This window comes from Cydia fagiglandana, chromosome 8 (assembly GCF_963556715.1).
Source record: "Cydia fagiglandana chromosome 8, ilCydFagi1.1, whole genome shotgun sequence".
NCBI classification, from domain to species: domain Eukaryota; kingdom Metazoa; phylum Arthropoda; class Insecta; order Lepidoptera; family Tortricidae; genus Cydia; species Cydia fagiglandana.
The window spans coordinates 8,634,476-8,648,384 of record NC_085939.1 but is presented as its reverse complement, the minus strand read 5'-3'; positions in this window follow the sequence as shown (position 1 = coordinate 8,648,384).

Below are 13,909 nucleotides of genomic sequence, written 5' to 3'. Positions count from 1 at the left end.
TAAATATGTTTCAAAAATTTCGTTACAAATAATTGTCATTTTCCTTCGAGTGATACGATTACAGCAAGCTTCTTCTATGATCTCATTGTTAAATACTATCTGTTACAAGACCTTTAATTACCACTTGGTCAGCACACGAACCACATTAAAGCGTTTGCTCAGCGAATTCTAAAGTCAGTAATCCTGAACTGATTAAGCGATTCTTAATGAAATGAGTAACGCTTTTACATTTCTCTCGTTAGACTAGAGGTTATCGATTAAAAAACTCAAATGTGAACCTACAAACTGATATCAATTTAACCTAATGTTTTATTGACATCAATTTAATACCTATCACTTGGTGCAAGCTCGATTCGCGGTTATTAGGTATTAATAACATTTCAGATACGATACAGATATTTAAGCTCAAACGCAGGTAAGTACTTACTGGTTATTTTAAAGGACATCTAACACTTATTAAATGTAAAGATATGTATTTAATTTATATCAAAAAGGATTATCTGCTTATACTTGTGTTGAGCAAAATTATCACTGGTTTAACTTTAGGACTTAGGTGAGTGATAAAATTACTTGACGCGATGTGCCACATATATTTATGTAAATTAATTTTATATAAGCGAGAACGTAAAGTAAGTAAATATGACAATTCTCTTTGATACTCGGGTTTCCTTGAGGGCACGTAACCTGTAAGACATGAGACGGCCTGAGGCGATGAAAGTAATGCAGCTTGTTTTATTATAATAAACGCACAGTGCGAGAATAGCTCTTTACCTTTTATGTAACTTTGCAGAAAAATAAAATTCCACATTGCGCTGCATATTCTCTTCTCTCACTCAAAACGTAAACCGACCTGAGGCGATGAAGCCTGTTTTATTATAATAAACGCACAGTGCGAGATTAGCTCTTTACCTTTTATGTAGCCTTGCAAAAAAATAAAATTCCACACTGCGCTGCATATTTTCTCTTCTCTCACTCAAAACTCGAAACTTAAACCGACCTGAGGCGATGAAAGTAATGCAACCTGTGTTATTTGCAAAAAAATAAAATTCCACACTGCGCTGCATATTCTCTCTTCTCAAAACTTAAACCGACCTGAGGCGATGAAGCCTGTTTTATTTTAATATACGCACAGTGCGAGAATAGCTCTTTACTTTTAATTTGGCCTTGCAATAAAAATAAAATTCCAGACCGCGCTACACAATACATATCTCCTATTAAAAATTCGAGCATTTAATTTAGATAGTAATTTTTATTATTATTTCCTAGCCCTGGGTTCCGAAATTATAGAATGCAGTAGTATTTTATTTAAGTTTTATAATGGAAAACAGGTGTGTTTAATACTTTTCAGCTGAAATACCTCCAACGTGTATACGTACAACACAGCTGGTTAACTCTACTGCTGTGAATGTGACAGAGTTTTAACAAGTTTGGCCTGGCCAGTCACATAAGAGCTCATAAGAGGAAAAACCCTTGATTGCTGAGGTCGCCGTCATCGAAATCGGTGTGGAAGAAGATATATAATATAAATTATATAATAGCTACAAAAGTAGTAGTACAATATTCTAATGCACATAAAAGCCTCAATTTAAGGGATTTCTTTCAGCTTATTTATTGAAAAATAAAAAAGTTTCGCAAACTGATGTATTCATACCAATATACCTATAATATTTATCTTTGACCAAATTCCAAAATATCATTCTTTCATTCGAAAACTACCTTCCAGATATTCAATTGTTGGTACTGATATATTTACTTCATATAGGTATCTATTAAGTTATTTGTTAGACGCTGTGGAGGCATTTTCGTTCATTAAGCTGGTCTGTTCTAGTAATTTATTTTGACTGCGTACCGAGACATTAGTAGAATTCTGAATAAGGGAGCTACCTAACTTAAAACTCTTAAGAGTGATTAGTTGGTCAGTCGTGACGGAGCATGTTGGGCCATGCTCGATGTAGCTATTCATAATAATCATGTATATTACAAGTGAAAGAAAGTATCTTCGCTGCGCTTTGTAAGTCTTTTTAATATGAAGGGAAGACTTTTTGCAACAGCTCAAAAACGGCTTAGTCAATTATGTTTGCTAGTTGTCATTAAAAATATAATTTGGCTTTTCTGAGATGATTTTTTATGCCCTTGGTTCAAAAGTAAGAAAAAACGCATATTTTTTTTCCTTTGGGCCTATTATTATTTCCGAAAAAATTCACTTTATCATAAAATGGTTTTTCACAGTTCATAGACCCCTGTTTGTTTTGATATTTTTATCCAGCAACATTCCACACCATAGCATAGGATAAAGCGAAAACCCCATTTTACGTGTTGTTACGTAAGGCATTAGGTACCCTAAAAATGTTTTACCACTTTGTCGCCAATATCCATTTTGACAAAAATACTAATTCTGATTCTAATACCGCTGAAATAAGTACAAGTAGGTTATGTAGTACTTGGTTTTTACCATTTAGAATGAAACTGAGAGACACTTTTTAGCATTATTGATATTGAGTCCCCTGTCAGACCTATCAGCTTATCCTTGTAATGGCCGACTCACTGTTTGTCTTGGCTACGCCGTAACAACGGTAATTCGTAGCTGTGCTACGTCAGCCACGGAAGAGTCGATTCAGAACAAAATATAGTCAGATTTTTACATCATTAGACACGGGGCCAGATTCAGATTTAACAAGTTTTTTACGGTTTTAATCTGGTTTTGATACGACCTTAATTATCGTCTTGGTTAAGGCCAGAACACACCGGCTACGTGTGCATAGACGCGCACGTGCGCGTGCCCTAATATGTTAGAGGCGTGCACGCACACATCACGTAAGCGGTGTGCTGTCTCTCATAATGATCTGTATATTACAACGCGCACGTACACGTCTATGCACACGCATCCGATGTGCACAGGCCTTCACGCCAACTTTCGATTATCAAAATAAGATCAAAACAAAATCATATTCGTGCTTTAATAGTTATACACGATACAAGTACGGAAAGTAGGAAATTCACGAGTGGTGATAAACTAAAACACGACTGTTATGTTGTCGACACACGGGTGAATAGGTAATTCTCAACTTGTGTCGATTTAAACTTTCGTACTTTCCGCACTTCTATCGTAAGTAAATATTACAAACAGTAGCACATCTCGCTCGCAAAAAAAAATTAAGCACAAACGAGATACTTTTTGGGCTAGTACTTAATGAGAAAACTATAATCTTAAGTTCAAATCAGTCTTCTGAGACGTAACATGCAGACTAACTACATAGTTACACTGGTATTGATCTTACATTTAATCTTATTTTGCGTCTCTGAATACACGCTACAAGGTTACTGACATCGTTTTCGATTTAAACTGATTGGATATTTAATGCATTCTTTTAGGTACAGTCGTAAAGCATGTCGCTGCATGAAACGGGTTCTTTGAAATATTAACATGTTTGCCGTGGGAGTGGGATGTTATGACGTATCGCTGGAATCTTAACAAGGGTCGATGTACCCCTATTTTAGTAAAGCTTGCTTTGTTGACTAAGCGGCCATAAAAGCTTTCAAGTCATTTGACGTATTCAACTAAGTAAACCAAGTATTTGAGTGGTCTACAATTCATCATGTATTGTGTGCGTGGTAAATGAGAAATACCAAGAAGTGAACCTAATGTGTAAACCTCGAATTAGGCCGTTTTGACTGTCAGGATTACTGATTTCGATATCCGAGCGATTATTATTCATTAATTTCCTCGGCATTCAAAGTACATCGTTTATTATTATGTAGAAATCGAACAGAATACGACTGACTCTGACTCATTCAGTCGTTATGTTACCATGCGGCTCATACATAGGTCGCTTTACACTTTAATTAATATTAGATTAATTGCGTTTGTGAAATAGGCTCCAGATAGCAGTAAATTATCGGCACTAATAATCTGACTTAAAAATAGATGTTAATTAATCCTTAATGAGGCCCGGTTCTCTTGCTTCCTACATAATTTTTAAAGCTATTTTAAAACATTCTGTTGTTTAAATCCGGTCCGGAAGTAAATAAAGGGAGAGTTTAATCAAATTTAATAAAATTGATAGATAATCGTATCGATCCATTATCTGTAGTGTAGGTACACTACCGAAATGCGGGCGTTGACATAATTTGAAACAGATTATATTCAAATTCATTCTGTAGAGTCTTTCTAAAGATTTTTTTTTCTATTCGGGTTCAAAATCGGTTACGGTGGTGAAAATGGGGTAAAAAGTTGTTAACGACGTCTGCATGGGATTTAAAAGTATATTTACGATTTAATTTCGGTTTGATCCAGGGGGTTCGAGAATAGAGCCCCGGCACGCACGGTACTAAATTGAATTAATAAAGGGCTATTAATTAAGCTCTGGCAGTCCGATTTATTTGATCCATCGCGAATTAATTCGATCACTTTGTTCACAGTTAGACTTTCGACTCGATTTTCTGAGCAGTACCAATATATCTAGGATGTTGTGACTTTTATCGGTCTGGTGCAAGAAACCAGCGGCCAGCTTATGGCAGGTGTAAGTACCTGTTACTGGTGAATTCCTACTATGTATAAGGTGGTCAAATTAATCTAACAGATGGATTTACCCGAGTTTGAAGTTAAGCGACTCAATTGTAACCTTAAGGACCCTACTCACTGAAAGCTGTAAGGAACACAACATTAAGTAAATGTATACATAGTATTATAGGGACCTAGCCTCCTAGACCTATCAGTTTGCATCATTTATAGTCGGTTTTTTTAAAAACTTGAGGCTTCCAAAAATAATTTTCTACAACAATGATACGAAAAATGTTAACTCATAAAAAGGTAATTTGTTTCATTGTGTTCCTCGCATAAAGTGAATTGAAGAAATCTTGTTACTTACACCTCTCGTGACGCAACTCTGTGACCAAGAAGTTTAAAATCCCTTTGTGGAAGCATCAATCTTGCTTTGTATTCCGTTTACGGCGCTCGGTCCGGCTGTTTATCTGTTTCGCCAGATGGTCTAAGAGCTAGCTACGGAAATAAGTTTGCAATTTATCACCATCATCATCATCATCGTATCAGCCAGAGGACGTCCACTGCTGGACATAGGCCACCCCCACACTTCTAATGCCACGAGTGCCACAATGACCGGTCTTGCGTCACCCGCATCCAGCGGACTCCCACAACCTTTACCAGGTCGTCAGTCCACCTTGTTGCAATTTATAATCACCTTGTTGAAATCCCTCTACTGTGCCAGACTATCATAATTAATTAATCCGGGCGCCTGGCAGCGGTGGGTGTGACAGTGGTTGGGCAACAAAGGGGCTGTAAAAACAATTGAAGGTGTGGAATTTATAGAGGGCAGCGAAAACGGGACCTTATAGTAATACGGTCCCGTTTTCACATTTGGGTAACGAAACACGATAAAATTTGACCCGGTAAATGAAATAACTTGGCACTTTTTGCGCATCTTGAACGTCACCTGGCACTACTTTCCCCCCAATTAAAACGCCTGGCAATGTTATATTCGAATTAAATACATAATTAGCTATTATATCACACCAAATTTGGAGCGCTATAAATTGTACACCTTCAATTTATTTGACACCTCTCACACCCACCGCTGAACAGCCACCCGAATGAATTAATAATGATGGTATGGCACACTAACTAGAGTGATTTCGCTGCTCTATAAATTGCTAACCTATTTCCGTAGCTAGCTCTCCGTCTAAGAGGGTTGAGAATGTTGAGATGAACTAACACAAAGTATTTTGTGCGACAATCAATTACATTTTGTTTTCGTTAGGTTATTTGTATTGACGGAGACCCAGGGCCTGAGTTTCCTACTCAATAAGCAAGATTGATTTCAATGCGGATATTTAGAAGATCTATTGTCACTGCCGTTTTTAGAATGTAGGTAGAATCACAGGTAGGTAAAAATTGTAACAAACTTAACTTTTCAAAATTCTAAGTGTGTATAATCTTGAACCACAATATGAATATTTAGTAGTTAGGTACCTACCTATGATAAATCTCTATAATGTTATAATCACTAGGCCGGTTTATTATCTTGTAATTTTAGATCTTTGCCATTTATTTAGCCACCAATAAAATGCTTGGATATTCTGAGAGCGACGTTAATCTACTTTATCGTGAGTGAATGCGCTCCCATTTATCCACTTAGGCTAGCTTGTGCGCCATTCGAAACGAGTATCATCGAAGTTTATTTCGTTACGTATTTCCTAGTGTTATGAGTAAATCCCAACCGCATGTTATGCACTATACTATAGCTCGTTTTTTTATCATTAGAAAAAGACTACGTGATCATGACGTGTCTTTTCGAAAGTGTTTTTCAATAAAAAAACACGTCAAGATTGTTCAGTATTACATTCTAATGCTAAAACCCCCTAAAATAAATAAATGCTAAAGTCCCCTGAATATCTCAAATCCTTCTTTCACTTTTTGGGTGACTCTCGTGACCGTAAGCTTCGCTCTACCGGCAACAGAGCTCTGTCCATCCCTCTTCATCGGACGGGTTTTATGTCCGATTCTTTCTCCATTCAGGTGGCCCGCCTCTGGAATGGTCTTCCCCCTAACATTAGGAAAGCACCTAACAAGTATACTTTTAAAAAATCTGTGCGTGATTTCTTTGCTGGCAGTTCAAAGAAGAATTAAGTATCTGTCTGACAAGTCGTATAATATCTATATATTTTATATGTATGTATATATATATATATATATATATATGTATGTATTATTAATCTATATTTATGTATTAATGCCATATTTATTAAAGAATCGTGTGATATATGTATGTATGTACATTGTATATATTTTGTTTCCAGATAAGTTCTCTTTTGGTTTTCTAATGCACCGCCTACAATATTTTCTGCTTGGCCTTAAGGTTGACTGGTAGAGAATGCCTCATGGCATTAAGTTCGCCTTTTGTACATTAAGTTATTCTTTTGTGCAATAAAGTTTTAAATAAATAAATAAAACGAATTATATGTAAATGTACTGTGATAGTTCTAGATTGCCAGCCATCTCATACAATCGTATACAGGCATTTCGATTATTGCAGGTATTGTATTTTTACACATATAAACATACATACTTATACATGAAAATAGCCGAGCCGGTAATAAAATTTTTCTCAAAAATGGACGTCAAAGTCGACTTTGCCGTTTAAAAAATAGGTCGCGAAGCGCGGAGTTTATGGTCAGTCAAAAATTAAAAAGTTAAAAACATTGCAGTCTCGATTTTAGGACTGCAATGTTGCATACAAATTCCATTATTTGTCGAGTTCCAAACTTTTTAAAAGTTGAAATGGCCATATCAAATGAAGGCACAGGCCCATTAAACAGCCAAACAGATGATTAGTACCGCGACTATTTAGCTGTCTCAAATAGGTTGGCGTATTTTCGGCAGAAAAATACACTTCTATTTTTTTATTAAAAAAAATAAAAAGGCGGCAAGGGCTTTGTTCTGTGAAAATATATACGTAAGAATGTTGCTTTTGTAAAATATTTCTATGATATTTATATTTCTTGCACCATTTTTGAGAAAAGCACTATATATGACTCGGCTGGAAGTCTACTTGCTGGCTTCGGATTCAATTAAACGGACTCCCAAGGTCGTCCGTTTAAAACGAATCCTCAGCCTGCAAGTAGCTACTTCCGAGCCTCGACAATAATGTACTATTATTAGTCACAGTTTCCTGGGCGATATTTGGTAAAGTGATTAAGGGAGACATATAAATAATATAGAATTGTGACTGAGATACACTGTGTAAAACAACTAAATTCGCCCAACCACGTAGAAAAATACCTAGCTGAGATTTTTTTCAAATTATTAAAAATAGGCTATTTCAAAGACTAAATTATGCGTCAGTTGGTAGCAATTTTAATATGCACGGTGGCCAAAAAATTGCTGCATTCCTGTTGCCAGGGAGGTTTTGGGATTATACTGAGCAACTTCTACTATGGGACCAATCCCGAAATCACGAAAATAAATTTTACCCTCCCATAGAAAATGGACCAGCCAAAATGTATGAAACACATTTTTTTTTCGGGGTTGGTCCCATAATAAAAGTTGTTCAGTATAATCTCAAAACCTTCTTGGCAACGGGAATGCAGTTACGTTTTAGCCACCCTCTGTAAGGCCTAAAGTCGCTCCAGCGATGTAAAGCACCTTATGCAGTTATTAGCCTCCGAATGGGATTTAAAATTCTTTGCAATTTATAGAAAGTAACAGTTTATAGAAAAAAAGTGTAACATTGTTCAGATTTTCAGGTTCGAACTGCCAGATCATGCCTGTATTACCTACATGAGTCCATCGCGATGGGCTGATCATAATCAGATCACAGAGGGAAAGCAACAAGTTCTATTACGTAGCATAGACTACCTTGAACAGGACCGATAGAAGCCAGATAAACGTACTATCCAGAAATACGTCATTCGATTTTCAGACCTACCTACTCGCATTTAGAACAAGTAGCGCTTTTTGTTGTCCATAATTTAGTCAAACTTACTTGTTTAGGCACTGGTCCCACCGCGAGCTAGTAAGCTATGAGCTATCGGCTATAAACACGAACAAAAGACAAGCACTCCCGTGTAAATAAAAGAGACACGGCGATATTTATAGTTACTCGCCCAGCGGTGAGCTATAAATATCGCCGTGTCTCTTTTATTTACACGGGAGTGCTTATCTTTTGTTCGTGTTTATAGCCGATAGCTCATAGCTTACTAGCTCGCGGTGGGACCAGTGCCTTATGAATAAAGTAAAAAATATTAAGACCAGAAAAAAGCAAATGGCAGATATTACTGCTATCAGTACGCCTATCTTTAACATACTCATACATTTCCTGCATTTAATAAGTTCAATACAAGTAAATATTCATAATACGTACCTATGTATATGCCAATTACAAATATCTATCGGAGAATCTGCAATAGATGCGCGTTACTTCTGGCATTGCAGGCATCCATAGGCTGCGGTGACTGCTTACCAGGCTGGACGTATGCTTATTTACCACCTGCGTGGTATAAAAAAAATCTATTGTAATCTGATCGTAACTGATTTGTCAAATGAACGATAAATATGATGATATATTGTTATTATTAGACACTTCTATAACACTTGGCCCGTACGAAATATGTCAATATTATAGCGTGGCGATTGTGCCCGGGTGTGATATTGACACTTGGTCCTCCAGATGAAATATTAATAACACACGTGAAGACTGTCCATGAGGGAACGTATCGGAAACAATTTCTCTATCCCGGATCACTTAAGTTTCGCGAGCTCATAACTGACTCTTTTCGCATAAAATAGAATTCTCATATGACCTAATTGAGTTTGATTTTGTATGAACAAATAATTATTAGGTACCTACTTACAAGGTGTTTCTTATAGTATAGGGTCATCATAGTGTTCTGCAAAAATCGTGTAATACATTAGTTCGAAGATAAGATGTAAGTACGGCCTGATTCGAACTTTAAGAGACGTCAAATGTTTGCTAAAGATACGATATGGATTGGATACTTCAGTACGTAGTGACGTTTTTGTTTGAAGAAAGCAACAAAAATTAAGAAATGAAAATATTTGTTGAGAATAACTGCAAAACTAACGTTGAAATGCTAATAAATGCAAGTCATTAAAAAAACCTTATCTATAGGTATACTTATACGTTATTGAAAAAAATCATTAGTAAATAAGGCTTTCAAATCCGTCAAAAACAAAAGCACCCCCCAGGACTTTTTTCTCGAGCTAAGGTTTATTAAAGTGTATTCTAATTTACGGGGTTAAAGTTTCCAGCAGCTGCAGGGTTAAGCTCCGACAATAGCACGCCTGAACGCGCGCCACCTAACTCGCTTGATAACGAATACTCTCAGTTTTTGCCAGCTATGCTATCGGGCGAATTAGTTTCGAATTGTCTGTTTACTTGCAGCCGTATTCTAACAATGATATACGTCAAATCCTAGATATTTAAACGATATGGATTGGATATGTCAGTGTCAAACAAGTGTCAAAAGTGACGTTTTTGTTTGAAGAAACAAAGAAAATGACGTAAGTATGTCATTGTTAGAATACGGCTGTTGTTCTTGATAGTGGCGATTGCTTATTTGTTAAGTAGGTACATAATTAAGAAATATTTCTTTCAGTCTTGGCTAAATGAAATCAGCTAATGTAAAAATTAACATAGCGAGCAACGAATTTTTTTCAATATCCACGTTTATGGTTTATTATTAATAAATTGAAGTCTTCGGTCTAAATATTACTTTTGAATTGCAACTTCAGCAGCGTTATAGTTGAATTTTTTTAAGCTGACCGTTTAAGAAAATGAGAGCTCATAGTTAAGGGTCAAACAGAAAACTGTGTTCGCGTCTTTCCTGTAGACATACACAAGAATTAAGGGCTAAAAAGGTTAATTTTCTTATTTAACCCTTATCCACGTGAAAAGGCCCTCCTTTTATTTAGAGAACTATGATAAAATCATTACTTACATGCCCACAAGCTGTTAACTATTGCCCACAGGAGAGAAAACTAGCGTGTTCGCGCGAACTGTACATTTTTAGTACTGTACAAGGAGGACCTTTTCACGTGGATAAGGATTAAATAAGAAATTTAACCTTTATAGCCCTTAACTCTTGTGTATGTCTACAGGAAAGACGCGAACACAGTTTTCTGTTTGACCCTTAAACGGAGAGCTTCAAAAAATCAACTACTTCAACGTTGAATAAGTATACAATACATGTGTTTTATTTTACACAAAAAGTGCAAGCGGGATGAATAATATCTAAAGTTAATTCTATTTGAATCCTCTGACTGCATAGGCTTTTTGTAGCTCAAACCAAAAACATAGCTATAGTCATTCCAATGGATAGATTGGCTGTTGTATCACGGATATAATAGTTCAACAATCCAACATGTGCCTACCCACACATACATGTACGAGCATGTACCTAGTGCATTTGATAAACACCGAAACAACCTAACATACCGAGAGCGATAAATCGGTTCCGCTCCCGCGCCCGCTCCGCTTCCCTCGACGCTAGAAGCTGTTAATTTCCGCTAGCTTAAATTGTATCGGTTGAGTATAGTAGCTAGTATTATTACGCCTTCCCAGCAGTTTGCGACTTGTTATATAACATTCATTAGGTTTAGAGTTTAGTGAGTAAGTTAGCGACACACTTCACACGGTAATTTGTATAGTACCTCTACATTAAAACTAGTATAAAAAATTCGATTAGATCGGTTTAGAATTTCATTAAAACCATTAATTTATTATGGTTTTAATGGATTTCTAAACCCTTCATTCATAATCCTTAACAAGCATCAATTACTTATTGTATTATTCTTCCCTTCCTAAGAAACCTAACAGTTTAGGTATAGACAAAGTGTTCAGAAACGTTCAAAAATGGATTAATTTTTGATCCTTTTTCTTAAGCTCAATTTTAATGTCGGCAATAAAAATCAGCTTCACAATTTTTAATATAATTTAATTTTATGTAAACAAATAATCATAATTATTAATGTTATTCAAATTGTCTATTTTTTAATTAAAATATTCAATGAAATGTATAACTCCAATCTTAATTCAATCTCTCTATGTTTCAAATTTAACTATGGCAATTTTTATATTCAAAGCTTTGACAGTTAGACAGTTATAGAGCTTTCAAAAACTTACTTTGTCATCTCTTGAATCCCAACGACACTCCACTTTGCCACTTTTTGTATTTTTGTAATTTTGAGAGTAAACCAGCGTTAAACTACAGTCCACTTATTATTTCACCACCTTTACAACACCTGAGACCAGCGAAGATTTTACATGGTCCTTACGAAGCCTCTGAATTGCGAGAAGGCAGGATTGTGGCATCGAGTCGAGCTCCATCTATTCAACGGACCTTCTCCAGTGAAGCCGTGGGTCATCCAGGTTGGCGCAGGGCACATCCAGCTACGTGCAAGTTCCAGAGCTGATATTCATCGCGTCCCATCAGTCAGGACAAAGCAGCGACGGACACACGAAGCATCCCATTGGAGTGGGAATCCAGCCGTAACCATCAGTCAGTTACGGAATCCAGCCTATTCAGCACCAACCAGACCAGTCCAGGAGCATCCAGTGGGAATCAACTTCAACCAAAATCCAGATTCAGAATCCAGGAGCAGTCAATCCAGAAGGAGAACTAGGACAAGCACGAAAAAGTGAGATCGTTCCTTTTCCTTTTATTCCATTTACATTTCCTTTGTTTTCCTTTGTAGCTGCACCATCCATTCATTTCAAACATATTCACTACTTTTCCATCTAGTGCAGAAAGTAGATTCATAGTCTTCATTGCCACTATTTTGATTCAGTTTAGCAAGTAGATATTCAATTCAATAGTATTTATTAGCGGTATTCATAATTGTAGGCAAATATAACCTCTTAGCACATTTCATAGCAATACATGAGATTTAATTTCACAATTTCACTTTCATCTTGATACCTAACTGTTGTTACCATTATTATTTTAGGGGGCTAATTAAAATGGAATAAAGGAAACTAGTACATTACTTATAATACATTTATTTGACTAAACGACAAATATCTAAGTTTGGAAGCGTCAAATGTTAACTTATGACATTATAATATATTAAATAGCCTCGGCTAGCTTACTACAGACTTAACTAAAAATATGAGAGCAAATGTGGGTTTGGCGGCTACATTTCTTATGTGCCCTACCATAAGGGCACTCTGGGTACGTGGTATAAAAAATAGGGAAAATTATTTAAAGTAAGTTGGGCGCCTTGGAGAATATAATAAATTGGTTGTCTCTGACCTTTTAAGTAGTGACATTAGAAGGAAGGTACCACTGCCGACACACTAATGGAGACTCATGTCGCAGTGCCTCTGCATCCATGGTAGTTGTAGTAATAGCGAACAGGCCCCGACCGCCGGTACACCAAGCTGGCTGGGGGCTGCCTTACAGCCAAACTGTAGACTAAGTGGTAGGCCCTGTAACGAGTTACAGGTAGTAAGACAGGGTTCACAGACTTTTGACAAGCTGGAACCTAAATAAAGGAGAAAAATCGGTTCATGATTTAAAGTGCGGACCCCCGCATGGGCGTAAGGATTACGAATTCAAAAACAAGTAATTAACTTACCCATCGAGGAGAAGCGGCATACGTGGCCGGGATTGACCAGCATGTCGACTCGATGAGGCCTCCACCAACGACCCATCGTCTCACACGACTTCCATATAGGATACAAATCCGGGATTAAAAAGGAGATGTCTCCCGATGGGATGTATTATAGCCATTAAACGGCTTTCATACGGCGAAACACCGCAAAAGAAAACGATCCTCGATCTCCATTTTGACAGGAAGAATAATGACAAGTCAAATGGCAGAGTTGCCACAGCCCGAACTGGATTCGTGCAATCCTAGGTGATTTTGAAAAGAAAACATTACCTTTCTTCTTTACTTATTTGGACTAATATTAAATAGAAAGAAAAAACAATATTTGAAGACAATTTTAATTTACAAACCCCTTTCGATTAAAAAAAATAAACAAAATGTAGGAAGGCACCGAAATTATTTTTAATCTAGCAACCCGGACCATGTTGTTATCGACTGGGCTCGCTAGATGGCGGTAAAGGTATCAAACGAAGACGGGTCACGTACAAAACAGTATTGAAAAAATGAAGAATTAAAATTTTGTTGTTACAGTGCTCCCCTACCCGAAGAAAATTTTGACTACGGCAAAATTTTGAGCTGGCCCCCAGCTCGCAAAACCACCCTCTTATTTTCTAGACGAAGTCCCAAAAAAAAAATCGACACTAAGGCATAAAGGAAAGCAACGACCACCCAATTCGAACCCACGCATTAAACTATAATAAAAAAAATAAGCACAGCCGAGCTGTGCACAAGTTACCACCTACAAACTATAATATTACTGTACCG